Here is a 14,673-nt window from a genome sequence, read left to right as displayed (position 1 = left end):
ACAAAGCCAAAAGCTGGTTCTTTGAAAAAATTAACAAAATTGATAAACCATTGGCTAGACTGACTAAAGAAATACAGGAAAGGAAACAAATAACCCGAATAAGAAATGAGAAGGACCACATCACAACAGAACCAAATGAAATTAAAAGAATCATTTCAGATTATTATGAAAAATTGTACTCTAACAAATTTGAAAACCTAGAAGAAATGGATGAATTCCTGGAAAAACACTACCTACCTAAACTAACACATTCAGAAGTAGAACAACTAAATAGACCCATAACAAAAAAAGAGATTGAAACGGTAATCAAAAAACTCCCAACAAAAAAAAGTCCCGGCCCGGACGGCTTCACTGCAGAGTTCTACCAAATTTTCAGAGAAGAGTTAACACCACTACTACTAAAGGTATTCCAAAGCATAGAAAATGACGGAATACTACCCAACTCATTCTATGAAGCCACCATCTCCCTGATACCAAAACCAGGTAAAGACATTACAAAAAAAGAAAATTATAGACCTATATCCCTAATGAACATTGATGCAAAAATCCTCAACAAAATTCTAGCCAATAGAATCCAACAACACATCAAAAAAATAATTCACCCTGATCAAATGGGATTTATACCAGGTATGCAAGGCTGGTTTAATATCAGAAAAACCATTAATGTAATCCATCACATAAATAAAACAAAAGACAAAAACCACATGATCTTATCAATTGATGCAGAAAAGGCATTTGACAAAGTCCAACACCCATTCATGATAAAAACTCTTACCAAAATAGGAATTGAAGGAAAATTCCTCAACATAATAAAGGGCATCTATGCAAAGCCAACAGCCAATGTCACTCTAAATGGAGAGAACCTGAAAGCATTTCCCTTGAGAACGGGAACCAGACAAGGATGCCCTTTATCACCGCTCTTATTCAACATCGTGTTGGAAGTCTTAGCCAGGGCAATCAGGCTAGACAAAGAAATAAAAGGTATCCGGATTGGCAAGGAAGAAGTAAAGTTATCACTATTTGCAGATGACATGATTATATACACAGAAAACCCTAAGGAATCCTCCAGAAAACTACTGAAACTAATAGAAGAGTTTGGCAGAGTCTCAGGTTATAAAATAAACATACAAAAATCACTTGGATTCCTCTACATCAACAAAAAGAACACCGAAGAGGAAATAACCAAATCAATACCATTCACAATAGCCCCCAAGAAGATAAGATACTTAGGAATAAATCTTACCAAGGATGTAAAAGACCTATACAAAGAAAACTACAAAGCTCTACTACAAGAAATTCAAAAGGACATACTTAAGTGGAAAAACATACCTTGCTCATGGATAGGAAGACTTAACATAGTAAAAATGTCTATTCTACCAAAAGCCATCTATACATTTAACGCACTTCCGATCCAAATTCCAATGTCATATTTTAAGGGGATAGAGAAACAAATCACCAATTTCATATGGAACGGAAAGAAGCCCCGGATAAGCAAAGCACTACTGAAAAAGAAGAAGAAAGTGGGAGGCCTCACCTTACCTGACTTCAGAAACTATTATACAGCCACAGTAGTCAAAACAGCCTGGTATTGGTACAACAACAGACACATAGACCAATGGAACAGAATTGAGAACCCAGACATAGATCCATCCACGTATGAGCAGCTGATATTTGACAAAGGACCAGTGTCAATTAACTGGGGAAAAGATAGCCTTTTTAACAAATGGTGCTGGCATAACTGGATATCCATTTGCAAAAAAATGAAACAGGACCCATACCTCACACCATGCACAAAAACTAACTCCAAGTGGATCAAAGACCTAAACATAAAGACTAAAACGATAAAGATCATGGAAGAAAAAATTGGGACAACCCTAGGAGCCCTAATACAAGGTATAAACAGAATACAAAACATTACTAAAAATGACGAAGAGAAACCCGATAACTGGGAGCTCCTAAAAATCAAACACCTATGCTCATCTAAAGACTTCACCAAAAGAGTAAAAAGACCACCTACAGATTGGGAAAGAATTTTCAGCTATGACATCTCTGACCAGCGCCTGATCTCTAAAATCTACATGATTCTGTCAAAACTCAACCACAAAAAGACAAACAACCCAATCAAGAAGTGGGCAAAGGATATGAACACACATTTCACTAAAGAGGATATTCAGGCAGCCAACAGATACATGAGAAAATGCTCTCGATCATTAGCCATTAGAGAAATGCAAATTAAAACTACGATGAGATTCCATCTCACACCAGCAAGGCTGGCATTAATCCAAAAAACACAAAATAATAAATGTTGGAGAGGCTGCGGAGAGATTGGAACTCTCATACACTGCTGGTGGGAATGTAAAATGGTACAACCACTTTGGAAATCTATCTGGCGTTATCTTAAACAGTTAGAAATAGAACTACCATACAACCCAGAAATCCCACTCCTAGGAATATACCCTAGAGATACAAGAGCCTTCATACAAACAGATATATGCACACCCATGTTTATTGCAGCTCTGTTTACAATAGCAAAAAGTTGGAAGCAACCAAGGTGTCCATCAACGGATGAATGGGTAAATAAATTGTGGTATATTCACACAATGGAATACTACGCATCGATAAAGAACAGTGACGAATCTCTGAAACATTTCATAACATGGAGGAACCTGGAAGGCATTATGCTGAGCGAAATTAGTCAGAGGCAAAAGGACAAATATTGTATAAGACCACTATTATAAGATCTTGAGAAATAGTAAACCTGAGAAGAACACATACTTTTGTGGTTACGAGGGGGGGAGGGAGGGAGGGTGGGAGAGGGTTTTTTATTGATTAATCAGTAGATAAGAACTGCTTTAGGTGAAGGGAAAGACAACACTCAATACATGGAAGGTCAGCTCAATTGGACTGGACCAAAAGCAAAGAAGTTTCCGGGATAAAATGAATGCTTCAAAGGTCAGCGGAGCAAGCGCGGGGGTCTGGGGAACATGGTTTGCGGGGACTTCTAAGTCAATTGGCAAAATAATTCTATTATGAAATCATTCTGCATCCCACTTCGAAATGTGGCGTCTGGGGTCTTAAATGCTAACAAGCAGCCATCTAAGATGCAGCAATTGGTCTCAACCCACCTGGAGCAAAGGAAAATGAAGAACACCAAGCCCACATGACAACTAAGAGCCCAAGAGACAGAAAGGGCCACATGAACCAGAGACCTACATCATCCTGAGACCAGAAGAACTAGCTGGTGCCCGGCCACAATCAATGACTGCCCTGACAGGGAGCTCAGCAGAGGACCCCTGAGGGAGCAGGAGATCAGTGGGATGCAGACCCCAAATTCTCATAACAAGACCAAACTTAATGGTCTGACTGAGACTGGAGGAATCCCGGCGGCCATGCTCCCCAGACCTTCAGCTGACACAGGACAGGAACCATCCCCGAAGACAACTCTTCAGAAATGAAAGGGACTGGTCAGCGGGTGGGAGAGAGAAGCTGATGAAGAGTGAGCTAATTATATCAGGTGGACACTTGAGATTGTGTTGGCAACTCTTGTCTGGAGGGGGGATGGGAGGATAGAGAGAGAGGGAAGCCGGCAAAATTGTCAAGAAAGGAGAGACTGAAAGGGCTGACTCAAGACGGGGAGAGTAAGTGGGAGTAGGGAGTGAGATGTATGTAAACTTATATGTGACAGACTGATTGGATTTGTAAACGTTCACTTGAAGCTTAATAAAAGTTATTATAAAAAAAAAAAAAAAAAAGAGAATCAATGAAATTGAGTAATCCACATTTACAGGTTTTTTGGGGGCTTAGGTACAGGCAGTCAAGTCAGAGGGATGTGGCTAGATTAGTACTGATAAAAGGACTTACACTGCCAGTTGTTTTTAAATAAAGTCCATGGATCCTTTGGGTTCTTCCACTCAAGAAACATTTACTGAGTCTCTACTATGCACAAGGCATACAGTCATTTCTTATCATTTGTCTCATTATCTTATAAGCTAAATGTAAAAAACCCCAGTTAATTGATTTCACAGACTGATTGATGTTCTTCTGTAAGACTAACAGATTGATTTTTTTATAGACAGTAATGCTCACTCCTCCATTATGTCCTTCTCCTTTTGTGCATAGCCCAATCGACTTTAGGGCCAACTCAATACAAAGAGCAGAAGAAAGGCATTAAAAGAACAAGGTCCGTTAGTCCCAATATTGCCTCAATTACTTTAATTCCATTTTTCCTGTTCATATTACTTCTCTAATCAATATCTTCCTTCAGTTATTCATGTTTACCCTTCTAAAAAATCTCAGCTAATAGGATTATGGTCTTTTGAGCTCAGTGGCAACTGAGTCTCATAAATATATTTCTGAAGTCATGACTGTCTCCAGATCTGCAACTGAGAAGCCTTAAATTGAATCATGTTTTCCAGAGGCCAGCTCACATACACAGCAGAGCATCTTACTGCAATATAGGTGCCTTTACTTCTCATGCCATTTGTTACTCACTGACAAGAACAATCACGTGTGGCCTAATGGCTTTCTAAGTTTTTTCTTCCCTCTCTAAATCTTAGGGTAGTTTAACTGATTTTCAAACTGGGCCTCTTTTCTGTATATATTCCTGCCTTTTTTTAATGCAATCCCTCCCGCTTCACCGGCAATTTTTCTGCCCCGCAAGTTTCATCTGGACATGACATCACCACTGGCTCATCCACATGACGGTTAATCAATACCCCAGTTTCACCTCTGTAACTGCTTTACAAATTAACATAACTATGTTTCCCTCCATTCTTTTAAGAAACTTTAGCGCAGTATCTACTCTATGCAAAAGTCCCACTTTCCGCACAAACAGGACATGTAACAGTTACATAGCCCTTGCCTTCAACGTGTGTGCAGTCCTTCTTGGGATGTTATTTAAAAAAAAAAAAACCTTGTGATATAAAGAAGCATGTGAAAATTGTGATGTGAAGGGTGCACTGAAAGCTCTACTGGTGTTCAGAAGGGGTAAAATTACTCAGGAGTACAGAAAACAATTGATAGAGAATGTATTTGAGTGAGGTCTTAAAGGATGGGAGGATTTTTAAAATGGGAGCTAGGAGGGAATGGTAACAAACTGCGTGCAAGAACAAATCCACCTGAGCAAAAGATTTATACAGAGTGAATAAAAGACAGAAAAGGCTGAGATCTTTGAGAGCCATGTAAGGAATGTCCAGCTTGCCTTTGGTAGCAGGGAGACCATTGCAAGGGCCAGGAAGGAGAGCAGGACATAGCCCGTCCTGAAAACAGTCATCCTCATTGCAGGTTGTAGATGCACTGAAGACAACTGCAATTTTGCAGACATGAGAAAGGAAGGCTCAGAAATATGTAGAAAGATCTTCAAGATTTGCGTCTTGCCTTCCTGTAGAGCCTCATCTAGTCTCACCTTCCCTTTCTTGCTTTATGTTCCAGCAAAGCCCAAACAACATGGGATATACAAACATACTATGCTCCCTATAGTCATTGCCAATCCCACTCCATCTCCTTTGGAATGGTCTCTCTCCTCCCCACTGCTCCATCTGGCAATTTTCTACACCTTCTTCCAATCTCCACTCAAATACTATCTCTATAAAGCATTCCTTGACTCCTAACAAGGAGACTTATATAGTAAGTACATATAATACATAGCTCCATCGCAGCCGTAATTTTTGCATGATCGTCTCCCCCCTAAATGGTAATATCCTTAATGTCATCGTCAGAGCAATTGCTGGCACATGTGAGGACAATACATGAATGAATGAATGATGGATGGATCGATCATATGAACAAACAAAAGAAAAGAGAAGCCTGAAAAAGGATGGCTGTTGATAAAATAGAAAAAAGAAGTAAAAATGTGAAAGAACTGTAGAAGCCTGACAGAGCTTGTGATAACTAAATGTAGGAGAAGCAAGGATTGAGGAGCTTCTAAGTTCTCTTCCAGTAACCCACTGCTTTTCTTCGTTGCTTTTACATTATCTACTTACAAGTATTGAACATAAACTCGTGGATTTAAAAGAAACAAAGATGTAACCATCACAGAGATACAGGCAGGATAAGAACCCAGGGTTGAGAAAGTAAACAGTAACATTCATATTTTAACTTATTTATGTACAAGCATTTTCTGAGAAAGTTTAATAGAATCTTAATTCAACATATAACTTCTATACATGAAGTATTTCCCATAATATCATAAAACTTCCAGAGATCTAAAAAAACTACCATGTTAATTATTAATTAAAAAGACATAAAAGTCACTTCCCCTTTTTTAAAAATTAGAACTTAACAATGAATACATTATTACCAATTCCACCAAAGTCTTACATCAGAGTTTTCAGAAATCTAAGATTAGTGAAATTGGAGAATGCAAAATGGGAGTGAAGCAAAGACTAAGCAATGATATATTAGTTTTTATTATTCAAGGCACTTAAGGTTTTATTTCTGTGCTATTTTCTCTTTAATAATAGAGAATTATTAGGTACACAAAAAATAACCAAGTTATTAAAACAAGATTTATTAGGATGTTATAATTGTAGCGGTGTGTACTTTAGAGTAGTTAACAAGGTATTTAAGGACACTTTAATTACCAGGATGTAATTGTTCACCCAGCTCCAAGATTGAGAAAAGAACTCTACATGTAATCGTCAATGACCGAAACAAATGGATTGGCAGCCATTTTAATGAAGTGCTACAGACATTTCATAAACCAAACAAGGAGAGCAGACGTGGAAAATCACAGAAGGCCTCTAAGCGAGGGTAGTAAGCTCTTGAATAAAACAGAAAAGCAGGCAGCGGAGGCACCAGGATGAAGTTATACATCCACATATGGCGTGTGGTGAAACAGTGCCGGCACGCATCACACGCTCCATAAATACCCGCCATTTGATTTACCAGTTTTCTTAGGACTAATGTCAGTGTGAAAAATACGAATGTGGATTTTTATTTTCTGCTGCCTGTCACCATCTTCTAAGTCCAGTGTTGTGTATGCTGATGTTACCACTTGGCCGGGGGACACCAGGCAGCCTTAGCCTCAAGAGCAAGGAAGCAAGTGGTGGGGTCGGGAAGTCTGTAAGGAAACGGTTCCAGCACGTCTGCAGTACAGCCTTCCGGCAGGTGAGCTGGCCCACACCATCAGTCTCCAGGCCTCAGCCTGACTGCTTACTGCTTACGGCAGAGGCACTCAGCACCAGACCAGAGGCTTAAATGCATTCACAGAGACCGAAGGAAATCTGCCCCTGGTCTTTGACTTCTCTCAGCAGGAGACTTCCTCTGGTATTAAAAGGTCACTCTTTCCCAGAAATTACAGCAGATTTGGCCAGAAAGCACTACTCTAACAGGAAATAATGGTTTTTCCAAATAAACTTCTCTATTAAAGAACCGATCATTTAAGTACTACCTCGAGGCCAGTAGCCTCTATTTTATCAATACCCAAATCTAAACATTCAAAAGATTAACATCTAATAATTTCAGGCTCAGAAGGCAGAGAAGGGAAAAGACACGACTAGAGCAGGTCTCTTCAGGGTAGCATTTATAGAGTATAGCTAGGGAGCAAAGCTTTAAATGCAATAAGTACAAAGCGATACAGCTGGGAAGAAAGAATAGCCTAGCTAAGTATTATCTAAATGGTACCGAATTAGTTGGAAAGCTATCTTGATGGGCTGATGGAGGCGGCATATAAATTGGCAGTTCAGCATACGAAGCCAGTAGAGAAGGCAGAACAGCGCACACAGAGCACCATATTTTATAACCCCTCACCCACCATTACTTTCAAAGGAAAAATTATATCACATTTACGATGTTGTTTAACTTGGACTATCCTGCATGTAAGAGTTCCCTGAACACAAGGGTCAGCGTAATACCTGCCCACTTCTGGTCACTGCACTTTGCTCTTTCAAATTATATTTGCCCATGGCCATCATGTCTTTACCATTCATTTATTCAACAAATATTAAGCAGCAGGTACTGTGCTGGATTCTCTACTGTTGATTCTTAATTCAAGGAAAATTAAGTCTTTCACCCTTAGATAAGAATCCTTGGCTGGTGTAAACAGTTAATGCACTCACCTGCTAATTGAAAGGTTAGAGGCTCGAGTCCACCCAGAAGTGCCTCAAAATAAAGGTCGGGCAATCTATTTCCAAAAAATCAGCCATTGAAACCCCTGTGGTGCACAGTCCTACTCTGATGCACATGGGGTCACCACAAGTCAAAACTGTTTGAAGGCAATTGGTTGACTGGTTACCCTTAGATAAGACCACAAATGCAGCAAGCCCAATGACAAACTCAAAGCTGCCACAATCAACAAAACTCCTAACCTGAGTCTGTCTAGGGAGATGCTTTGGCTCAGTCAGTGGGGCCAGGTTCAGTCTCTGGACCACTGATCACCACCATGTATTTCAGTCTAATAAAGGCAATCAAAGGAAAAGATGGTTTATATATCCTAAGGAAAGGCTGATCCAATGGGGATTGTTTAATCCTCTAAAAAGATGATCAGAAGGAAACAGAAGCAATAAAGGTTAATGGAAAATTAATCCTGGTGACCTGTTTGGGCAAGCAAAAGTTGTGGGACATACATTTATTTAAAAAAGAAAATGCAAAGAGAATTTAGAGGAGAAACTTCAGACAAGGGGACAGAGACAAAACTTCAGTTAGAAGAATCTTCAGCATTCACATATTCACATAAATGTAGAAAAGATCAAAGCCTTTGATAAGGTAGCAAAGGTGACCCATAGTCACAATACTATGTTAACCATGTAGAAGTTGGAAAGAGGTTTCAGGTGACCAGTTCCGTTCCTTGCCAGTTGTTTACAGAGTTCCCCTTATACAAAGGTACTTTGTAGGTGCTCCCCAAACATGTTAATTCATTGGCTGACATCCTTTACCAGAAGCCCTTAGAATCCCCCGGCATAACTCACACAGATGATGACGTCACTACAATCAAGCTGCATCACTTCTCAAACAATGACAACCTGCCTTTATTTCTGCTTGTCATTCGCGAGGCACACACCATCCCTTTACCTGAGTAAGGTGAGCTTGCTCTCCTCCACGTGTTCAAAAGATGATGTCGTGCTGGCTGCAAAGGACCTGTAAAATAAAGGCCATCCTATTAAACTTTTTTTTTATTAGAAAAAAAATGCAAACATCAAATTCAGAGAGCTACTTGAACATAGGTAAGCAGATGCAAGGTCTTGCTTGAAAAGTCTGAACAGAATACTGTCCTTTCTGTTTCTAGCCATTCCCATTGGCTGCCCTTGGAGAAGGTCTCTGCACAGTGCTAACCTAGTAACAATCAATAAATGTGAAGGTCATACCATAAACACTGCCCTTGCACTGTCAATCTTTCAAAGAATATTTCGGCTTCAAAAGCAGTCTGTGTTGCTACAGAAGCTACACCAGGGCCAGTGCTACGGCCAAAAAAAAAAAAAACCCACTGCCATCGAGTCACTTCTGACTCATAGCTAAACTGCCCCATAGTGTTTCCAATGCTGTAAATCATCACAGAAGCAGACTGCCACATCCTTCTCCCGTGGAGCAGCTGGTGGGTTGAAACCGCCTATGCTTCAGTTAGCAGCCAAGTGCTTAACCACTGTGCAACCAGGGCTCCTTAGTGCTAGGTCTTAAAAAAAAAACCAAAAAACAAAGAACCAAATCTGTTGCCTTCAAGTTGATCCCAATCTATAAACATCCTAGGACAGAGCTGAACTGCCCCAGAGGGTTTCCAAAGAAAGGCTGGTGGATTCAAACTGCTGACCTTTTGGTTAGCAGCTAAGCTCTTAATCACTGTGCCACCAGTGCCCCTCCGAAATCTGAGAAAGCCTGAGTAAATAAAGCTGTATATGAATTAAGGTCAGTACAACCTACAGTATCATTCAAAAGCAGTTTGAGGGCTAATCACTATTGGGTATACTATCTTTTTCTTACAAATTTCCAAGTTGGAGTAAGAGATACTTATAGGTTTCTTCTCAGCAAATGCATTGCTCGGCAAACTATACAGTACACCTAGATATTGTCATAGAATAAATATCAACTTTATTTTCTAGAAGGCCTTTTAAAGCCTTTTTACTCGAAGTGTGGCCCATGGACCGGCAGCATCGACCTCACTGAGGAGCCTAAGAGGCTGAGGCCGAGGTGCACAGTCCAGCTCCGCTGAAACAGAATCTGCAGCTTAACGAGATTCGTGCACACATTCACGGCAGAAGAGCAGGGTTCTAACGCCCTTCACTCCTTAGGCCTGTATCACAAAAAATAATAGGTTGCCTGAAACTTCAGGGCCACTCCCTGGTATCCGTGAGGTAACAATTATTATGGCTGCATGAATCTGATGACAAATATCCTAAAAGCTCTCCCAAAACCTCTTACAGTTGGCTAAATCAACAGAACATGTCAACTAACCCCAAACTGATATCTAAAAGCATGGCGATTTCATAAGCATTTTGTTTTACGTTCAAAAGACCAGCATCAGAGGCCATCCATTATTCATTACTGGTTATAACTGACCACCAATTAGCTGCTCAATAATAACCAATATAGGGCCAAGAGCCCAAAGTCTAGAGGAAGGAAAGACAAATACAACATAGAAAGCACCTAAACCAGACCTGGATTACCTGGAAGGCTTCGTGACCTGAGCTTTGCAAAAAAAAGAAGAGGAAAGATCTTTCAGGAAGGAGCCCACATAGAGACACAATTACTATGGCACTGTTTTAGGAAAATTAACCAGATCAGCAGTGAAAGAGCCACTTGGAAAAAATTTTCATTTGCAATTTTATTCAGTTTTTTCCAACTGCTTTGAATATTTGTATGCACAAGGTATAAATGTGGCAGCCCCCAGGAATGTCTTTTTCCCTTTCAATTCTCCAACCTATAGACAAGGGGAATGGCAAACATCAGATGCAAGAAGCTCTGACTCAGAAGTTGGCTGAACGTTGCAAGGGGTCTGGGATGACAGGACTGTGCCTCCACATTTGCTATTCAGTCACACGGTGTCAATGAAACCGCAAACAGCAATACGGGGACGACAAAGAGCATCGCATTAAGGTGAATACAAAAGTCAGGAAACCGTCTGCAGCAAGGGACACTGGCTATTTGGATACAGGTGCACTTCTGGGAGCAACTGAGGGCTCTCAGTGGGACCAGAGTGTGCACTCCCCTCTTACTGCCTGGCTCTTCTTCCTGTATTTAAATCATTCTCATCCTTCTTCCCTTCCCCCTCACGTACTCTTGTGCTATCTCTGACGCACTTTCCTCCCATCTCTAACTCATCTCTCTTCTTTCCCCCTTCAATCCACCTGCTTTTTCTTTTGGGAAAAGGGGATAAGGGAGAGAAGTAAGGACAACAAAACATCTTTCTACTTTTTTTACTTGATCTCTTTTCCTTTTTCTTCATTAAATCTCCGTATTTCAATTCTCCTCTCCTATGCTCTTTCCTTCCCTAGAGTCAAATCTCTGTTATCAGAACACAGCCAGTCCTCCCAAGCACAGAGCTTAGAAATGATAGGAAAATCGCTGGAATCCTCTTCTGTTCCAGCTGTTCTCAGAGTCCCCTAACCCACTGCCAGGTCAACAGTTGAGAAGGAAACAAAATGCTTTAAAAAATGTAGTAACCCAGCATTTTCTTAGCAATTTTTCAAATGTAGAGCAATTCTGGAATATTCAGTAGCTTGCTGAAAGGGTACAAAAACATAAAGTATACTAGGTAAAAGGCTTTCGTTCTATCCCTCATTTTCCCTGAGTGCATTCCCTCCAACCCACCAGGAATCCAACCCTTTCATTAGTCGTATCCCTCTTTGTGCAACGACCAAAAACCCTTCTGGAATGACTGAAATGTGCCTCATTACCAGTATAGGCCAGATGAATGACAGAGGCAGGAGTTAACCCAGGGCTTCCTGACAAAGACACAATGCAGCACACACAAAGGCTCATTTAATGCCTCACCAGGAAGCCTTACAAGTTACAGCTTAATAAATATATGAAGATTTTTGTAATATAGAAAATGTCTGGTACCACTTCCCACATGAAATACACCTATGGAGAACTCTACAGAATATGCAGTGATAGAGCAATCTCACATATATTCTTTTAACCGCAGGAAAGCAGTTTGGTTTTCTCTAGATATTTCACTGCTTTATTTCCAACCTCTGTGAGCTGTCAGCAAAACTCTGTAGGCATATCTGGTTTGCCCATCCTTTTGACCCCGCCTCTAGATAGCGTCTGGCATATGGAATATGTTCTCAAGATGTTTGGGACTTAATAAGTCAAATTATCAACTGAACAACCAATATAAGCCTAAGACACAACGGAAAGAAGTGTCTGTTAGAAAATACTATCACACACTGAAGCACTTCAAAAATTTTCCCTAGGCTTTTAGCATTGTCACCTAATCGTAAGGTCAGTGTAGGGTCTTGGATGCAACTCACCTATCTAAGACTTAGAATAGGAAGAGGGATTTTATTAAGCATGGTTGCTGATTTCTTTTTTTTTTTTTTTTTAGCATGAACAACTGACATTCTAATAGCAAATGAGAAAATAGAAAAACTCTAAAAAGCAGACAAAAGTTCTCAAAAAAATACAGTAGCCAACAATAAATTAGTCAGCCCCTCATTTTGTTCTCATACCACTTGGTACACATCTTATTATCACTGATGGTCTCATCACATCATTATACCTCTTCAATGGTTTCTGAGTCATTCTAGCGAACGAACACCAAACCACAAACCACTAAGGTTTCCCAGACAAGCCCAGGGAATTCCAGAATGGACACACCCTACAAAACTGGAAAAAGACTGAACTCCTATGTCAGATAAAGGGAAGAGGAAACCTGACTCACTGAGCCATGACTAGATAGAACCCTGCGTAGTGGTCATAAGGATCTCCATCTCTCTGGATTTACCACAAAATCCAGGACCTTGCTGAGCAAGTCCCCCAAACAGGGACTGCAAATCATTCCATGTCAATCAACCAAGAGTATACTGACTTAGAAGAAGTACAACCAGAATGCTCCTTAGAAGCAAGGATGGTGAGACTGTGTCTTACAAACTTTGGACATGTTGTCAGGAGGGATCAGTCCCTGGAGAAGGACATCATGCTTGGCAGAGTGCAGGGTCAGCAGAAAAGAGGAAGACCCTCAACAAGGTAGACTGACACAGTGGCTGCAACAATGAGCTCAAGCATAACAACGATTGTAATGATGGCTCAGGACCAGGAAGTGTTTTGTTCTGTTGTGCATAGGGTCGCTATGAGTCAGGACCGACTCGACGGCACCTAACAACAACAATATCATACTGGGAGAGCTGACCCAGCCAGCCGTGATAATTTGTTACATTTTATTCTAGATCTCTTAATAATAAATATATATTTCATTACGTATATTCAACAATGTTCCAGAAACTGAAATTCACTTTCTTCATGATCAACAACTCTAAGAGGTTCTTTTTTAAGTCCCATGAATGTCACTTGACTATGATTGCCAGTCTCTGGAAAAGAACTCTCCCGAAACCTATCAGCAGGTCTAAACGTTGCACTCTATCATGTATAGGGAGCCTCCTGTGTTAACTTTCAGCTTCAGACTTGAACCAGTTTTAGCAAATGCCCAGCACACACATTTGACCCTTAAAGAAAAATCTTTAATGGCTCCTGGACACATGTCTTTTAATGTAGACCTGACCCAAAATAAAAGTTTCTAAATGACCTGTGAATGCAAAAGAAAAAAAAAAAAACTATATTAAAACAATTCCTAGATATTACTTATATTACTACATCTGTATTTGAGATCTAGATTTGTTACTATTCAACAAACAGGTCTTTCTTAAAGAGTTGAAGACACGACTGCATTTTTTAACCTTTTTTCACCCTAAATTTTTATTTCGATGTTTCCAGCAATATGATTTTCTAGATCTGGAAAGAAAGTAGTTGTACTTGCCATTTGCACTGACTACCTAATGTGCTACAGCCATGTTTTTGCACTGGGACAATGAGGATGGCAGAGAGTAGAGAAAAAAGTCTGTGACCTCCCAAGCCTGTTCCGAGTGTTGTTTCCCCCTAGGATTCACACGACAGTTTCTCCAGATCAATTCTCTGTTCAGTTTCATCAGTGCCTCAACATCTCTTGATTCCTTCTATTCCACTTCAATAAGCTACTGCTTCTGCAAAGGATAAAAAAAAAAAAAAAAAATTCCTTCCAGGACATTTGTGTTCCCGTGTGTATGTGTGTATTCATTTCTCAATTCAATTCTCATATGGTTTCCAAATTAAAGCTCAGGAACAAATAGCATGTGCCAAACAAGACCTACAGAATGAAAATACATGGATGGAGTACTTCCTGCCACCACTTCCACCACATACCTTAAAGATATAACCCAGACGAACTCACTGTGCAGGTGACCTGGTTCAATTCCAAGCCAGTGCATCTTGTGTGCAGCCAACATGTGTCTGTCAGTGGAGGCTTATGTGTTGCTGTGATGCTAAAAAGGTTTCAGTGGATCTTCCAGACTAAGACAGACTAGGTAGAAAGGCCTTGCCTCTCTGAAAAATCAGCCCATGAAAACCCTACGGATTACCATGGTCCAGTCTGCAACCGATCATGAAGCTGGTGCAGGACTGGGCAGCATTTTCTTCCATTGTGCATGGGTCACCTTGAGTAAAGAGCAAACTCAATGGCAGCTAACGTCAAGATCCAATCACACCCTC

The 14,673-nt window shown here is 40.3% G+C and overlaps 1 protein-coding gene across 2 annotated transcripts in view; it reads right to left on the bottom strand.

Annotated features, from left to right (window-relative positions):
• Nucleotides 1–14,673, bottom strand: part of ENOX1 (ecto-NOX disulfide-thiol exchanger 1) — a 749,536-nt gene that overhangs the window by 582,721 nt on the left and 152,142 nt on the right. For both annotated transcript variants that reach the window (XM_049852937.1, XM_049852938.1), the window contains one exon: nucleotides 9,010–9,075. The gene's annotated coding sequence lies outside the window, so the exon portion shown is untranslated. The remainder of the gene's footprint in view (nucleotides 1–9,009; nucleotides 9,076–14,673) is intronic.

This window comes from Elephas maximus, chromosome 14 (assembly GCF_024166365.1).
Source record: "Elephas maximus indicus isolate mEleMax1 chromosome 14, mEleMax1 primary haplotype, whole genome shotgun sequence".
Taxonomy (NCBI): Eukaryota; Metazoa; Chordata; class Mammalia; order Proboscidea; family Elephantidae; genus Elephas; species Elephas maximus.
This window is presented reverse-complemented; position numbering and strand designations above follow the sequence as displayed.